The sequence below is a fragment of the Rhipicephalus sanguineus genome, chromosome 7 (genome assembly GCF_013339695.2).
Source record: "Rhipicephalus sanguineus isolate Rsan-2018 chromosome 7, BIME_Rsan_1.4, whole genome shotgun sequence".
Taxonomy (NCBI): Eukaryota; Metazoa; Arthropoda; class Arachnida; order Ixodida; family Ixodidae; genus Rhipicephalus; species Rhipicephalus sanguineus.
The window spans coordinates 166,889,496-166,905,206 of NC_051182.1; the positions used below are offsets into that span (position 1 = coordinate 166,889,496).

A 15,711-nucleotide genomic window follows, 5' to 3' on the forward strand; every position below is an offset into this window, starting at 1 on the left:
CAGCAATTAAAGTTGGAGGGAGAGGCAAAAAAGCTTTTCCCTATGACCCCGCATGAAAAAATAGCCCGTTTGTGCGCGCATGATGACATTTTCCGCGATGTAATATTCAGAGGACTTGATCATAACGATGTGTTTTCGGCGCAAAGGTCAGTGCTTTGACGTGTGCAAAAGAAATGATCTTTGATCACTTATCTGCAGGTTCGTTCCTTCCTTTGTTTCCCCCGATTGACAACCATTTCGCGGTAATACGTTTTAATTATTTTGCTTCTAATTTGCGCGATCACTCTCCGTTGTGGGTAAACAAGCAGACAAGCGAAGGCAAGAAGTAATTATTATTCACATTGAGATACTTCTGGTCACATGCTTCGCGTTGTCTCTTGTGATTCAAGACAGCTGTGTTTAAAGTGTGGCCAATGCCCAGTGACTTTTGTGTGATGTGATCGCATTCTACAAAGGACTGTGAGTTGAACTCTTCGGCAAAGTGCGAACGATTCTTGTGTGTCTTGTGTGTGAACGTTGTTGTCATCACGTGGACATTATGCATGACGTGTGAACATTCCTTTTAAAAGGACATTGCCGTGAGTGAGTGTACTTTTATTTACAAGCTCGTGACGCTAATTAATAAGCAAGGAAAGAGGAGTAGCCGGAGCCATGTATAGGCACCGACCTCTCCTTAAACACATTTAATAATAAAAAAAAGGACACGACGACCGCATGTTTAGCAGTGAAGCTGTCGTAGCTCGTCGTAGTTTTTGTGGTGTTGCAAAAAACCACAGGCGGGTGTGCGCCACAGGAATCGGACAAGGCCCACTAGCGAGTACAGCAGGTGCGAGCGTTAAACGAGAACTCTGCTGTTTATTCTGTCTCTGTCTATTTCACGCGTTTCACGTGAAATAGACAGAAGAAAAAAAAAACAGAAAGTGAGAGAAAGAAAGGAAAATAAAGATAGAAAGCGAGAGAAAGACAAAAATAGAAACAGCATCTATTTAAAAAAAAACGCCAGGCCTGCGCTGAAACCGCAGCACAGTCACAGCGAAAGCTGGAAGAGCGGCGTTTCTAGAGCCCGTTAAGCATGGGGCTACAATACAAGTACACTAGAAAGGTACCCACAACGCCATAAATCACAATTTTTGTGAAGTTTGGAAGCACATATACTAAGCCATTATTCGTCATTCTGCGGAGAAGCGAGGCACCAGCTACACGTCTGTAAGGCATTATGTGCACTTTGTTGACGCGACGACTGATGACGGTGAAGAATTGTGGCTCAGCCCTTTGTAATGAGTTGGAATCTTTAAATGGCCCACCAGATATGTAATTTGCATTGGGTGACGCCCGGTCGCTATTTCCCTCTCCCGTCATGCTGTATAACATACGTTGACGTGGGAGAGAGAAGGGGGGGGGGGGCGAAGAACTTTACTGAGACCCCGAGGAAATGAATCATGCGCTTATGGGCTTCCTTGGTAGCCAATACAAGTGCACTTGCGAGGAACCCACTACGCTATAAATCATTGTAATTTTTGAGAAGTAGGGCAGCAGGCACTGTGCCATTTTTCGTCATTCTACGGAGAACGTTGGTACCTGCTAAATGCATGTAAGGCATTATGCGCACTTTGTTGATGCTGTGCCTGATGACGATGAAGAATTATGGCAGAGCCCTTTGTAATGGGTTGGAAGCATTCAACAACCTACTCGTTGCGCAATTCGCATTGTGTGACGCCTAGTTACAGAATTCGCGTTGTGCGACGCTTGGTGCTTATTTTACTCTTCTACCACGCTATATTACATATGCTAATGTGGTTCCTTCCCGACATGAAGCCTGTATAGGTCCTTTTTGCAGAGCAGTTTCAAGCACCGGCATGGCTCAGAGGTTGAATACTGGGCTCCCACGCAGAGGGCCCAGGTTCGAACCTCGTTCCAACCTGAAATTTTTCTCTTATTTCGTTTTTTTTTTTCTTATTTCGAGCGATACTGGTTACGGACACCGGCGGCGGCGGCGGCGGACAACTACGGCGCAAAAACGGCCGGTGAAATGATCTCATAATAGCTTTCGCTGTAAAACAGCATCTATATACAAACAGCATCTCTATACAACATCTATATGCAGCGGATACAAAAAGGTACAAGGAGCCGACAGAAAGATGAAGAAAGAAATAAAAAAAATAAAGAGAAACAAGGAAGGCCACCCAGCTGCGTTCTTCCTTCAGGCTTGGCACCGCTAGGACGAAGCTGCCGTAATTTTTTTCCCTTGGGATACTCATTAGTCGTTCGGCCGACCTTGAAAAAAAAAAATGATTCCGTCGGCGCCAAAGCGAGCGGTACAAAAAGTCACGTGACCTCTGTGCGACTCCAGGAGCGCGAGCTGCTTTCTCACTTCATCTCTGCGAAAGCATGAAGCCGAGACCATAAAGAAGCGCCAGGAAGAAAACCCTTCAGTTTAAAAATCAATTCATCTGTGAAGTTGCGTATGTGTCTTAATGGGTTCCAAGACTTGCCACATTCGTTGTAACATTCATATTTAAAAATCAGGTTGAAAGCGCACCGAAAACGCGGACAATGGCTACATCCGATGTGACTACTTTACAGTGTACAATATTTACCAGAGGGAACTGTGGCGCTGCGATCGTTCAGCCACCATGGGAATGACAAGCAGTGCATGGCTTTTCCTATAGCCTTCGTGCATGCGACTTCGAACGCACCTGTGGCTTTGTTTATTGTTAAATACAACCAACAGACAATCAAGATAATAAACGTATAAGGAACGTTATCTGCAGTAATTATAAGATAAATGTGAAGAAAGTAAAGTTAAAGAAAAGACAACTTGCTGCCGGCAGGGACCGAACCTGCAACCTTCGAATAAAGCGTCCGATGCTCTACCAATTGAGCTACGGCGGCAGCGGCCATCCTTCCGTACACTTTATCGGGTATATCTATGCTTTCAAACCTTGGAGTGTTAATCAGCACCGCTCGTAACCATGACGGCGAGCGTGGAACACACTTCCTTTGCCTGCTGGCGTCACATAGCATGCGATCTTGTTACGAGCTGGCCGCTGACCAGTGATGTTCCGTGCAGGGAATCTTCCTTTTAGATGCGAAGCAGCTTACGGCGCGCCTTAGTCCCTCCCTCCCGCGTCCCGCGGCGTCCACCCCCCACTGCGCATGCGCGTCCCCTCCCCCTCTCTCTCCTCTCCTACGCTCCCTACCCCCTCTCCTCCAGACCGGCGTCTCTTTAACACAGATATGCAACTTCAATGGCTTTTTTTTTTTGGGGGGGGGGGGGGGGCGTGTACTCTCCATGGCTGGGAGTAACCAGCAATTTCTCTTCATTTGCTCCACGGTTAAATTTGTATGCGCATCGAGCTAACCCGAAACGAGTGAAACTTTTCACACGAATTTGGACTTAAATCACGCATTTGTTTCCCTTAATTGCAGTGCATTCAAATCGATAAACTGATGTGTAACAAACAAGGTGTTGATAAGGTAAGTGGACCGTCAGAAAAGGTATCGCGTAAACGATAGCCGCGCAGGTGTAATTTTAGGATTGTGATGGAAATGTTTATTTTTCCAGGACCAGATGCTGAACGAACTGATGCAAGAACTTGTGGTAAGGGACAGCACGCATCACTATGGTGGTTATTATTTTTTGCGTATGCCCTTCTAAACGCGAAACATTTATTTCCGACCTATCAGAAAACGCCTTGAAAGGAATAAGGTGCCTCTCAGGAAAACAGCACCGAAACACGTTTTCTTTTCTTTCTTTCTTTAATACCTAGTACGAGCATAGATACCGCGAGTGCCATGCTTACCTTTACACGTATCTTTTTCTCTTTAAAAGGCGAAAGCTTTAGATGCCTCGTGAAAAGCTAAATTTGACCGTCGGTGTCAACACGAGTAATGCAAAAAATCATCAGAACGTGACGACGTCACAGCGTGACGTCATCATGACGTCACAGATGGCCAGGATTTGTGACGTGGCATGATGACGTCATCACATTACATTGTCGCTTGGGCCGGCCACGGAGGCAGTGAAAAACCAGCTGAAGTGCAGAAAGCTTTCGGAGGGGAGAGGGAGAGGAACAATACACAGACTGAGAAGCAAAAGAAGTTGGCTTTCGTCTTCGAGTCCTCTTAGGGGAATGTGTAAGGGACCTGTGAGTATTACTGACAAGACATCTGGTCGACATTCTCTATGGTTCTTAACATTCTAAAGTCTGTATTAACTAACGCATGACTATCTTATTAGTAAGCTTAGAGCCATGTATACATACGCACGCATTGTTGTTCGTTTACTTATATATTCTCTCGTTCATGTAATGCGCCTTTTTTATTTTTAGACCCTTCTTTTCTTAATGAGTGAGTTGGTTATGTATTATGTATAACGCGTCAGCTCGTGGCGTGTGGACTCGGCGCCGCGCCCTTTCCCTATGGAGTGAGAGGACGCGCGGCTACACGTAGCTGCGCGGCCTCTTTTTCCATAGCAGTCGAGCAGGTGTTGAGAGGAGAGACGAGCTGATGAACGAAGGAAAGAGAGAAACGAGCGAGGGCCTTTTTTGTATCATCAAACACGTGTAACTCAGCTATTACAGCAGCGTTTCGAAAAATTCTCATGGCTACGTGTTCGTTGATTGTAAACACTTTTGTTCATGAATAAACAGACTGTCCGAAAGTTAGCCACCAGCCTGGAGATCGTGCGTGGGGAAACTTTCGCCTGCTGGCATATTGCAGGAAAGCTGGGAGGTTGAACATTACAAAGTTTCGAGGTTCCTTCGCGTGATTCAAGAACCGCGCTAGGAAAGCCATGTAGATGGTGCGTAGAAGAGTTTTCGGGTAGCTCGTCACTGGACTTGATAACATGTCACTGCTGTGCGTGCGCTTCTATCAACTCCAAGGCGATGACGATTCATGCTGAAATGACTGGGCGTGCAAGCACGGAAACAAGAGAGAAGTCAAGACACCACAAACTCCGCTTGCGGCTCACTAGTTCGTCTCTCTGTTATCATTCTAAGGTAATGAAGAGTTGGCCGAAGCGTCTAAATCACTCTTCTAAATGGCATTAATTCCTTCGGTGCGTGATCCTGGAACCGGTGGATGAAACCACCAAACATTCCTTGCTTTTTAGCGAATTGTATGAATTAGGGTAGTCCTAATAATAGCTCCATTGAAGCTAGTTGCAACGTAGTTCACGAAACCATTGATTTAAAAGTTATCTAGCAGATTTCTGTTAGTTCTTTAACGTAGCGTGGTAGTTATCCACCAGTGTAATGACTGCAAGCCATTTTGGGCTTTCAAGGCGGCATTCAAGTAACTGTCACTTCCCCCTTTTTTAATCAGAATAAAAATCATTGTATGTTGCACTAAGGGTACCCGACAAAACAAAATTATAATCAATGATCAATTACATAAAAGGCTCACCTCATCAGTGTTTTTGGTGACATTGTCTTCCAAAGAAGGTCGCTTGGAGTTCGGCACAAAGAACGAGATCAGCGAACTCTGCCGTTTGTGCGGCATCTTCCCAGTCTAGTTGAAAGTCACAAGCACATTACGCCAAGAAGGTTGCGCGGCCGGTTGCAGTGCTGGCAGCACTTCTGTGGACGCGTGCAGGCTGAAACTGCCGAACGACTGACAAGTGATGTCGTATTTGTCGAATATTGGGAAGCAGCCCCCACTTCGAAGCAGGAAAACCCCGCGGCGAAAAGAAGGAAGAGGGGCAACACGGGGGACGCGTTTTCGGGGTTGCAACCAAGGAGGTTGAAGGCGACGATGAGTACGGGAAGAGCGGAGAACGTCCTTGACATTCGTCGTTTTACGACCCACGCGCCCACCCCGTGAAAGAACACTGAAAGCCACAGGGAGCGTCACCCAACACAGGGAAATCGTTTTCTCCCTCTGTTCTTCAAGTTTGTTGCACGTGCGGGGTGCAGAGAAAATCTTTTGACTGTGCTTGTGTTTCTGTATTTCTATTTTCCTTTTCATTTTGCCTCTCTACGAGAGCACTGTAAATAGTGAACAAACAAAGCAGTCTTCGTGATGTGTTCAAACCAAGCGGACGTGTTGATTCTCTGTCGTCGTCCAACCTACTAAAGAAAGTTTTGCCTCCCTGCTTTTCCGCCACAAAGTGAAACCGGAGGACAGGCGTCTTCGTTTGAACTAGTTTGAACTACAGTGTACTAGAATTGGGCAGTGGGCTCACTGCCGTATCTCTGCGCCGCGCCTCCACGGCCCTCTCCGCGTCGATTGCTTGGGCGCCCGCCAGGGGTCTTGCCGCCAGTTTCTCCTGAAAACTTCTCTTGCGGGGTGTGAAGCGCGTCCTCTTGGTCGGGGTTACGCTGGTTACGCTGTAATTCCGGGGGGGGGGGGGGGGGGTATCAACAAACGCGGGGTTGGAGGCGGGGAGAGGGCCACCACAATGACACAACAAGAGATCACAAAAAAAAAAAAACAACGGAGGGAGAAGGGGGTTGAGCATTTTATTCTTTTTTAAAGCTGACCCAAGTAGTAGAAGCTACTATTTCCATTCGTGCATGCCCTGCAGCGCATGTTCCCGCCATTCATTCGCTTGAAGGACCTTTGTCAGCACCACGCGAGAAGCTTTGCTGCACCTATGTATGCTTGTTTTAGATGCGAAGTATCTTAATTAAGGCGGAGCTCAATCCGGTGGTGGTGGTGGTGGTGGTGGTGTGCGGCGTGACCACCCTTACTGCGCATGCGCATACCCTCTCCACACACCTCCTCTCCACTCACCCTCTCCCCTTCCCCTCTCCACTTTCCCTTTCCACTTTCCCTCTCCCCTTCCTCCCCTCTCCACTTTCCCTCTCCCCTCCCCCTTTCCACTCTTCCACTGAAACGCGGGCTAGACATGCCGAAATTCTCTCCTGCGCAACGCCGCGATGACCTCGAGCGCATGCGCGTCCCCTCCCCTTCTCCCTCCTCTCCTACGCTGCCCCCCTCTCGCCCGCCTGTCGACTGCGTTCCCCGCTCGCCCTGTGAGAATTAACGGCTGGGCTAGATGGAAGATACGACGCGCGTAGCGTCCCTCTTCGCGTTCCACGACACGAGGTCGGTAGCATGCCCAACGAACGCCAACGAAAGGCGATCGTGCAAGTGCTCCGGCTTCGCATCGCCTCATGGTCCCCTTTAGCGGGAGATGGTGTAATTTTTTTCTGAAGGAGCGGCATCTGTGTCTATCCGTACACTGCAACTGTCTCAAAGACGGCCCGCCGCTGCATCTGGACGGGAGGGAGGCGCTTTTTACAGTCTCCGGCGGTCGTGCACATAGAGCATGCAGCGTACGTGCAGAGAAATTTCTGGTGCAGCGTTTGACAACAAAAAACAGCTGGACCCAACGAAGCTAACAGTGACCGCGCAAAGTCAGGTGCGATAACAATAAAAGCAAGAAAATACGAGGGCGGTGACAGCAAAACCTTACTCGTGCTTTGGTAAAGCGGTCAGGGTACTTCTAAAAAATGATAAAGAATTCTGGCTGCTTGTTTCGCTCGAAGTCCTAAGCACAGAACTACTGCCAGATGAAACAGGCTGGATAGAGATCGATGTACAAAAAAAACAGAAAAAGATTTAGGGGGGATGATTGAAGTAGCGGGGGAGGCCCACGGGGATTGGGCTCCTTTGAGATGCTCCAGTTAGATCGACGGTTGTCATCGGCAGTTTATTGTTTTATCACGAGTGACCATGCATGCATTGTTAATACATATTGTGATATGGCCAGCATTTGCGCATACATAGGCAGGGTTTCGTGTAAATAAAATTAGTTTGTCAGCACGTGACGCTGTCGAGTGTTATTTTGGTGGTGCAATTCTGCGGTGTAATAAAAATGTACGCACGTAATGTATGTTACTTGTTATGTACTCATAATACCTATGTATAGGTTTTTTTTTTTTTTTTCATTGGACCCGCACGTACCAATATATATCGCCTACGAGCCCAACCAGTTTTGGTAACCTTGTATGATCTATGTCTGCAAATAAAAAAAATTTAAGATTACCGTGCGGATACATTTAATACAAAGCCAAGTGATTCCGCCGATTATTGATTCGCGAAAAAAAAAACAGCATTAAGTAGGTTAGTCGCAGAGACCAGCTCATGCGAAAGCAAATAAATAAAAAATGAGGCATTGTTTATATCCGGCATAGTGGGGCTCGAAAGGCGGGAGTGAAGTCGCTAGGATCGCTACAGTGGCGAAAGGGCATTGAAAATCGTATCGACCAGCAGTACAAAAAAAAAAAAAAAAACTTGAACGCCCCACACGCAGGAGCATTCATATTCATCATAGCCTATTAAAATATCGCGCACCCTCTGTAAATCGGTCACAACGACAGCACTTTATTTCACAACTCACAGGAATTTGCAGGAAAAGAAGTTTCGTATGTTGCGCACCGTAATTCAGACTTTTCTTGCGCGCAAAACAGCAACGCGAGCTAGCCGCGCCCTGCAACCCGCCGGAAAGTTTCAGGTGACGTAGAGTTACTGCATATGCTACCTCTGACTCTAAGTGACTCTAAGGTGACGCTGCGAACACTTCTAGAACACTGTAGTTTGAACGATCGGGTGGATCGGGCCCGTCAAAAACGCGCGCGCAGCCAGGGGCTCCGGAAGTATACATATGGGGGCGACGGAATGAACAGGGGTACTGAAAAATGCGTGCAGTTTCAGTTGGGTGTGAAAAGATGACTCATTTGTGGCGATATTTGCAAGCAAAGGCCGAATATCTCTTACTCAATTTCTCTCGTCCCAGACTCGGTGCTGAAGAAATGTCTTCACGAATCTCGTTGCTCTCAGCGAGTTAGAAGGCGAAATGATACGTCACCACGTGGATAAACGGCCGCTGCATGGCAGCGGCTTTCGTGATTGGCGCTATGGATGTGGTTGCAGACTTTGAACATCGCAGGAAAGATTTCGTAAAAATATTATCGTAAGTTGTTGAATTGTGCTTATTTCTTTCGTTGTATCTGAGAGCTGGAACTCTGAGGCGATTTTGAATGGCACGTATGAAAATAAACTTGAAGCAAGTCAAGCTGGAAGATGTTCGAATGCAAAATCTCAGGGGGGGACCATTACATAGGGGGTCCCCCCCAGTCTAAACACAGGGGGGGTCAGGACCCCCCTGACCCCCCTGGGATTTACGCCACTGGTTATGTAAAAACATGCGTGTATTGACCCCTCCTTCTATGTGATACCTTCTTGGGGGACTTTAGAGGGATACTTAAAATAAAGTAAATAAAAGGCTTTAAATTAAAATGCTAAATATATTTAATTACATCTCAGCACTGGTCCAATGGCAACAAAGGTGTGTCACCTTATAGTGGGCGACATAGGCGTGCGCACAGGGGGGGGGGGGGGGGGGCGCCCCCCCCTAATCACCTAAGAGGGGGGCGCAAAATCTGCCCCGTACATTGACCCTTCTAGTCACCTAAGAGGGGGGGAGGCGCGAAATCTGCCCCATACATTGACTTAGTAGGGTGGGGGGGGGGCGCTGCGATGAACCTTCGCCCCCCCCCCTGATGGGGAACCCTACGCACGCCTATGGTGGGCGACGACATCTACCAACAATACACGCACTTTAACCCCTTTTTCTCGTCCCCATTCGAGGGAACGGGAAATGCCATGGAGACAACTGCAGAAGCACCAAACCACTGCGACGTCACTCCTGAATAAGCCGTAGCCCGGTCACTCCCGGCTGTTGTCCTTGCACTGCCAGTTTTGAAAACTACATTCACATAGTCAGGACGACATCCTGCGCTGCACCGTGCGAGTAATGGCTGTGCGTGGCAGTTCTGTCGCCTTCCACCCTCACAGATCCTGCAGGCTTTCAGTCCTGTCAAATAAATTCATTCATTCATTCATGGAACGATGGATCACCAATATTCGCACGACCGAAAACAGTAGCATATTGAGGAATGCACAGGTGAGCAATTAGAAAACAACACCTCAAAAAAAAAAAAAAAAGGCGTTTCGGCGTCGGTGTGCAAACAGTAATGCAAAGCGTAGCCAGAATGGTTTCGTGAAAGTGGTTAACCATTTTCTTTCCCCGTTAACGTATACTATACACGTTCTCTTGCAGTGTGTGATGACGAAATTGCCAGCGATAAGCATTCACTTTATGACAAAGAAGCTCATCTGCAGAGGCATGAAATGGCTCATCCAGTTTCTGCAAGTCAGGGACATGACCACCATGAAGCGGGTGGCAGAAGCATTTCACACGCTTGGGGACTGTAAGTCTCACAACTTTATACCATACCCTTTGTTCCACTTTGTGCCATGGGCAACGCAAGTGCCTTTTTTTGCACCCACCTGCCGGCGGCCATGGCTATCATTGACAATGTGCTTTGCCTGCCGAACGAATCTGCAGCTTTTCTACTGATCAATTTATTGCAGGTCACAAATACTACCCGCTGAACCCGAAAGCAGAGAGAAGACTCCTCCCCGAGGCAGAATTTCACCCGTATGACACAAGACGCAAATTATTGCAGTGAAGAGTTGGCACCACAGGCCTCGTTATGATTTACTCCAACCTACAAGCAGCACGCGTTCCTTCGTCAAGAGAAGCGGGCTCTCTCCACAACGTGCACTGCCACAGGTGTTCCTCTACGAAATAAATCACAGCATTTTGCAGGAAGTAAACCAGGGTTTTAGAAGCGCTTTAAAATTTTCGATACCCGCCGCGGCGGTATAGTGGTTATGGTGCTCGACTGCTGACCCGAAGGTCGCGGCATCGAGTCCCGGCCGCGGCGGCCACATTTCGATGGAGGCGAAATGCTAGAGAACCATGTACTTAATTTAGGCGCACGTTAAGTTTTCAATTATGATTTACGCCGCCGCGTGAAAATCAAATTTCCGAGCCGTAGAACTCAATACCGCAAGCACCGCCCTTTGTGCGAGAAGACGCTTGGTAAGCGAGAAAACGCGCAAAAAGAACATACGTGGCGACGCCGCATCGCGGTTCTCGCACCAGCTCGCTGTGACGTCATAGATTCTGACGGCGTCTGCTAAAGCCCACGTAAATGTTTATCGGCAAAAATTGTTTGCATTTTATACTGCGGGACCCAAAGTTTCAGGTAATTTCACTGAAATGTGGCCAAAATATGCAAGAAGACTTTCAAATTCGTGGCGTCACACTGTCGTTCACGTAGAGAAGTTTCTGCATGAAATTCAAACATGCTACTTTGACCTTCAGTTTCAGTTTCAGTTTATTTTAAACATCAAGTTACAACGTACAGTGATGTTGTGGGCAGTGGACAAAAAGCCTCTAAAATGGGCTTGAAAGCGTCCACAAGAGACATTCCACATTCACTTTCTCTTCCAATAATAATCCTGTCATGGCGAAATTAATGACAATGGAGTTCTGAGAGTATAAATTCTGTCTAAACGGATCATTTAAACATTAGTGGGCTGTGGTAAAACGAAAATCCTTGAATTCACCAAATGCTACCCATATATATAGATATATAATCTTAAATTTAGATTATAATTTTCATCATGACAACCGAATGGAAAGGTGTAGCCGCCGACAAGATATGGTGACAACACCTTTTGTATTTTATTTCAATAAAGCAATAAAGATATAGTTCATGCAAAGCGTGCCGCATTTAGTCGCATTCTACTAGCACTGTAAAGGACCGTAGCAAGAAATTTATCTCGTAGGGGTGGGAGGGATTCTCTTTTATGTATGTTCGTGCGTGTGTTTCTATGTGCGCGTCATATGTACACACAAGATGTGAAAATTCAGGGTGGAGGTTTGAACCCCCCAAAACCCCCTCACGCTACGCTAATGAATCAAATATATGTAGAAGTGCTATGCTTGCTGGGCCAGTTGTTTTACTCTGATACTTGATAGAACCAGCGAAGAAAGAAAATTGCAAGCACGCAGAAAGGAAGACCTTGTCTTCTTACTTGCGTGTTTGCGTATTTTCTTGCTAGTTTTATCAAGTACCAAATATATGAACACGCATAAAAATCAAGGCCAAGATAAGCTCCTGAATATCCGTCGCTTTCATTGTGCCAAGGAAACGAATTGGGCAATATTTGGTGGGGTTCAACGTTCCAAAACCAGGATATGATTATGAGGGACGCCGTAGTGGTGCTCCGGAAGTTTACTACCACCTGGGGCCCTATAACGTGCACCTAAATCTCAAGCATTTTGAGATTTAAGGTGGTCTCAAGCCTTTTAGCCTCCATAGGATATGAACTGGAGACTGGTACGTCATTGAGAGTTCGACGGAAGCTCGCCTGGTTGGGATGAAGCACGGCACAATAAAGACGCCCAAATGAAAGCTGAGGAAAAAAAGAAAAGCGCGAGACGTCTCGGCTTCCACACGGAAGATGTGTACACAATCAACTTTATAGGCAGACAGTACGGCGCGCTTACGGTGCAAACAAGTCAAATAATCGGTATCAGGCAACCGGTCATTTAACCGCCCCCGTTGCCGCAATCAAAGACCCTGCCGCCTTCAAAGTTTAAATTTATCAGTAGACCACTCCCGGAGGCGTAGCTAGAAATTTTTTTCGGGGAAGGGGAATTATGCATTTATGCAGTTATGCATGTTTGTGCGTGCGTTTGTATGTGAGTCAGTGGCGTACGTCGGCCCCCCTTGAAATCTCTTTGTGCCACGGGATAGATAGCACAAAATGACACTCCACCACATTTGCCTGCCTGGCCCCTACAACTTTCAGGTCAAGGACGTGCGATTCCCGACCTCCACCCCAAAATGAAGTTCAGCCTACGTCACTAATGTGAGTGAGAAAAAATATATGGGGGTGGTTTGAACCCCGGCTACGCCAGTGACCACTCCCCTCCGCAATGCCGTCGGGTCCCTGGGAGTATGGAAATAAATAAATTCATTAATAAACACCTAGAAAAGAAAGCACAGTCGATGCAGTCATACTGCCTTGGGTCTTACCAATTTTCTTTCCTCATAACAACAACGATGCTGAAGAGCAGGAGGAAAATGGCGCTACGATCAGTGACCCCTCTCCACCACACCTAAGCTTGCAGAAGATATTTTCTTCACAGCCGCCTACAGCCCCTTATACAGGCGTGAGCAGGGTTCCCCTTCAGGGGGGGGGGGATGAAGGGTCATCGCGGCCCCCCCCTCCCTAATAAATCAATGCATGGGGTAGACTTTGCGCCTCCCTCTTCTTAGGTGGCTCGGGGGGGGGGGGGGGGGGGGGGGCTGCCCCCCCTCTGCGTACGCCTATGCCCATATATATATGGCGCTACTATCAGTGACCCCCCTTTCCTACTCCTAAGCTTGCAGAAGATATTTTCTTCACAGCCGCCTACAGCCCCATACACATAGGGGGGGGGGGGTGAAGGTTCGTCGCGGCGCCCCCCCCCCTCCCTAATATATATACAGTGGTATTTTCTGGCTCCCGTTATGGGGGCACGGCTCAGCGCCTTGGGAAAGGGGAGATAAAGACAGATTGAGAGAAATGAGGTGGAGGCAGAGCATCGTAATGTAGACGCCAGCGGGGGCTGGAGGCCGGAGCATTCGGCTAGATGGAAGCAAGGCCCGCAGGGGCCGCGCAGACTCCAAGACCTGCAGCGCCAGAATGGAAGCGCGTCGTGGGAAGTCCTTCACGATGGAAGCAGGGAGCCCAAGCAGGCGATAACGTCTCACCAGCTTGCATCATTGGTTGACCAGGGCAGGACAGCAGCATGTTCGTGCGTGCAAACTTGAAAATTTTCGGGGGTGGGGGAGGGGTTTGAACCCCCCCCCCCCGACAGGGGCGTAGGCAGGGGGGGTTGGGGGTTCAAGCCCCCCTGGTTGGGGATTCAACCCCCCACCCCCGATTTTTTTTAGTTTTGCTTGCGTATATACATAGCTTGCATTGACGTCACCGTGGCCGCCATCTTGGGGGACAAGCGGGTTGAGACGCTCCGTGAGCTTTTGTTTGAGCGCGCCGAGCAAGAAACGGTGACGGTTCGCCATCAGATTAGTGCCGGTGCACCCAAGCATCTTTCACACCAAAACCCCCGCATTCCTTTGTGTCCCCCCTTGGCGCGACTGGCGAACAAAAGAAAGCGGGGAGAGCACAAAAGAACGCGGGCACCGAACACCTGGGTGTCCTCCTCTGCACTGACAGTCTCTAATGAGATAAAAAAGCCACGGTGGCCGCCATGTTGGGGCTCCAGCGCAGAGCACCTGTCTGTGACGTCGCGTACATGCAAACGCACGCACGAACATACATAAAGTATGGTTGAACCCCTCCCGAAAAAAATTTCTGGCTACGCCCCTGCCCCCCAAACCCATTCTCATTGTCACCGCATCTGCTGCACGCGGGTGACGCTCAGCGGCCCTCAGTCCCATCCGACGAGGTCAACTCATGGTCAACTGCAGAACCGCTTCGCCAAAGCGACACGGCGAAAGTCGCCGACCGGTTCGTTTGGACATTCCTTGGTAGGCCGTCTTGCTCCATCCAGCACCCTGAGGTTGCCCGATGGATTCTTGAAACGCTGGATATAGAGACGGTCACGAACCCCGCTGCAGTAAGTTGGCGTGGAAAGCCACGTGCTTTCCTGCTGGAATGCCTGTCACGGCCGCTCGAACTCCCCCGGCCGTGACAGGCATTCCAGCAGCCGTGGTACTGCGGTGTAGTTGACGACGTTTCATCGCTCTCGCTGGCTTCCACAAGAGGCTTCAATGCAGTTCTTGTGAAAAAGTACAAAAGAGGGAGACTCCGCGTTGTAGCCCAGCCGCCGGACGTACAGAGGAAACCAAATCAGTGGAACGCAAGCGGGGTTGGGTGCTTTGCATACGACCACAGCCAGGTGTTCGGGACGGTCCCGCACTACCTGGGGGACCTGGACAAATACGTCAACCGGCTGCAGAGGCCACTCCGTCGACACCGGCTTTTGACGAGCCGTGGAGTGACTTTTGCAAACGAAAAAAAAAAAAAAAAAAGCGCTTCGCCGGCGTTGCATAAGAAGACATGCTCTTTTTCAAAGAAAGAACATTTCATTTCTAAGCGTGGGGGCACGGGTTCGATTCCCGGGGGTGAAAACCATGGTGAAAATGAGCAGCGCGTAAAGACAGGTAAGGGAGGACAGATGAGGCGAAAGAATGACAAACGCAAGCACTATTTTGACTCTACTTTCAACAAAACTGATGGGCCATGCGTACTAGAAATGCACGAGATATGAATATCATGTATTCTCAATTTTTCCGCGCTTCAGTGCGCCTGCTTTTCTGTTTTCCGCACTGCTCATTTTTGTTCTGAGCGTAGACCGACTCACCCACATCGCTGTTCTTATCAGCTGACTTCCAAGAACACGTGTATTCTTAGATTTAAAAGTAGTAAAAAATCATTCTGCAACAACCTGAAAAACCACGCTTATCACCGCGAAAGTCATGTATCGTGCGAACGTTGCGTTGAACGAAAATCGCGGCGACGAAAAACATCACACGACCGCTCATGCGTGGCTCGAGGCACGTGAGCTGCGTTCGCGTGACGGGAAGGTGTGCGATGCGAGACACTGAGTGATTGATTGATTAAACGTGGGAGCGGCCCGCGGCGTTGCTCTAAGAGTAGCGTTTCTCAGGACCCAATAAAGTTCTATGTCTGTCTGTCTGTCTGTCTCCCAGAAGAGGGGAACCGATCCAGCCGGGGCCTAGTGGAACGTGTGGTATACACCGAAGAAGTGTGCAGCGCTAGAGCCGGCTCGACAAGCACGAAATGAGACACGTCAAGCCAAAGGCTTCA

General features: G+C 48.5%; 2 protein-coding genes and 1 non-coding gene across 11 annotated transcripts in view; 1 reads left to right on the forward strand and 2 right to left on the reverse strand.

Moving 5' to 3' along the window:
* LOC119400502 (uncharacterized) overlaps positions 1–15,711 on the reverse strand; it is a 257,402-nt gene that overhangs the window by 172,055 nt on the left and 69,636 nt on the right. The gene's annotated exons all lie outside the window — the stretch shown is intronic.
* The window catches only part of LOC119400509 (N-alpha-acetyltransferase 60), a 217,220-nt gene that overhangs the window by 110,317 nt on the left and 91,192 nt on the right, over positions 1–15,711 (forward strand). The gene's annotated exons all lie outside the window — the stretch shown is intronic.
* Trnak-cuu (transfer RNA lysine (anticodon CUU)) lies at positions 2,820–2,892 on the reverse strand. Its single transcript has one exon. It is a non-coding gene; the product is annotated as a tRNA-Lys (tRNA).